The sequence below is a fragment of the Orycteropus afer genome, unplaced genomic scaffold (assembly GCF_000298275.1).
Source record: "Orycteropus afer afer isolate SDZICR_OR568_19922 unplaced genomic scaffold, OryAfe1.0 scaffold00182, whole genome shotgun sequence".
NCBI lineage: Eukaryota > Metazoa > Chordata > Mammalia > Tubulidentata > Orycteropodidae > Orycteropus > Orycteropus afer.
Genome location: NW_006921769.1, coordinates 4,898,903 through 4,901,132, shown reverse-complemented (window position 1 = coordinate 4,901,132; position 2,230 = coordinate 4,898,903). Strand labels below are relative to the sequence as shown.

The 2,230-nt window shown below is 47.9% G+C and overlaps 1 pseudogene; it reads left to right on the top strand.

The window, feature by feature from the left end:
* The first annotated feature begins 647 nt into the window (after positions 1 to 647).
* LOC103202494 overlaps positions 648 to 2,230 on the top strand; it is a 42,544-nt pseudogene continuing 40,961 nt past the window's right edge.

The following is a 2,230-nucleotide window of genomic DNA, read 5'->3' as shown; positions in this document are numbered from 1 at the left end:
GTGTTTCAGAGTAGAACTGCGGTCCCCAGGGTTTCAAGGTCTTTCTCGGAAGCAGAGTGCCAAACCTGTCTTCCCGAGTACTTCTGAGTGCTTCAAATGCACTATCAGTTCTTGGGTATTAATGCTCTCTCCTTTTTAGGATGGAAAATGAAGGTTCAGAGAGCATAACAGACTCCCATAAGGTTAGACATTAATAAGTACTAGGTGGCAGAGTGCCTAAGGCACTTGACTGCTAACCAGAAGGCTGGCGGTTCAAACCCACCAAGTACTCCTCGGAAGGAAGGTTGGGCAATCTACTTCCATAGGGATACTGCCTTGGAAACCCAAGGAGGGGTCGCTGTGAGTCGGATTCAATTTCACGGCAATGAGAGTCTCTCCAGACTGTACTTCTAACCCCAACAGGAAGGAAGGCAGGATCTGGTCTGTGGGGCAGCAGAGAGGCTAGTAATCATTAGGAGACACCCCTAGGACCAGACCTCAGACAGGGTGGGGAAGCCACCTCAGGCCAAAATGAAAGCTGGGGGCGGGGGATGAGGTGGATAGATCCAGAGTTAACGGTTTGTGTTGGGGCTTAGGGTCAGCCTGGGTTAGGGAAGAAAATGTCTCAGCAGCCGATCACAACCTGACAACCTCTCTTAGGAGTCACAATGGCGTTCACTTCAAAGGGTTTGGGGAGCTGGCCTAAGCACAGAGGGATGATTCCAGAACGCTTCCTGCGTCGGCTTGGCTGCAGGAGCCCGTCTGAGCACCGGCCACTAAACTGGCAGGCCTCTCCTTCCCCATCTTACCCGCTTAAAATATTTCACCCAGGAAACAGGCCAGGTATCTGCTCTCTGGATGGTATTTTGGAAAGGAAGGCGTCTTTGTGCAGAAGAGACCATACTAAACAGGAGGCCCAGGCAATAACAGACCACAGCACTGGAAGGTTCTATTTCTGCCTTAGGTTCCCCGGGACCGTAGCTGTAAATGCCAGAAAGGGCCTATAGAAGAACAACCCAGGAAAAGAAGCTACGCACTTTTGCCCCTTCTGTAATTACTACAGTCAAATGCTCTGTCCACTAAAATTCCCACCAGAAAGCTAAAAGTGGAAGACGCAACACTTATAAATCCTACAAAACACCAAGGTAACCTGCTCCTGAGATAGCAAGGCAAACGGTGCTGAAGGAAAAAGTGAAGTAGACCGACTGTGTGATAACTGCCCAGCCATTCCAGAGGAACTTCTGGTAAATATCAGCACATTTCCCAGCAGGAAACACCGTGTGTCAGGGGCACCTCTCCAGTCCACGCTGGAATGTGGCTGCAAAGGTGAGGGAGTCCCACTCTTCTTTAGTCAGGCTCTCTGATCAAGAAAAGGAACAAAATGTGCTTTTGCTCCAGCGGCTGAACCCTCCTGTCCTGGCAATAGTTGTCCCAGGATCAGGGTCTTTTCCAGCTGTATTCATGTTCTGGAAAGTTCTCTGACTCATAAAACAGGAGAAGTCAGAAACGTTTTTCTCTCAAATACAAAACTGCAGAAAACATCAGCTAATCACATAATGACCTTGTTTCTTAAATAAGCTGTTACGAAGCTTCAGGGACATTATGTTAGAGTTACTGTATGGTGTGCTGTCAAGTTGATTCTGACTTATGTGGTGACCCTGTCGGACAGAGACCTATATTGGTTGAATTAGCATGACTCAAAATGAGAATAAATAGCTGAAATATTCATTAATAATCGTATTGTGGAATTCACAAAGTGTGTTGTTAGGTGCCATTGAGTCGTCTCTGACTCATAGTGACCCTGTGCAAAACAGAACAAAACACTGCCCAGTCCTGAGCCAGCTCCACAATCCCTGCTATCCTTGAGCCCATCACCGCTGGCACTGTGTCAATCCATCTCATTGAGGGCCTTCCCCTCTGTGGTGGTCATATTTTTGTGTCAACTTGGCTAGGCCTGGTTGAGTGGCTGGGCAGCTGGATGTAATATTACCCATGATGAGACTGGTAATCAACTCCATGGTGGAATCTATTGTGAGCAGCTGAGTAGCTGCCTTTGGATATGTGGTCTGCTTCCCATATAGAAGCAGCAGCTTTGGGAATGGTCTCTAGTTTATGGTGCCCCTGGACCCTGTGTGTAGCCATGTCATTGTTCAGCAGTCTGCCATGCTTTGCCAACCTTGGAACTTACAATGGACTTGAATTAATGGCCTGCCATGTGGTTTGGTAACATTGGGACTGTGCCATTTTATTT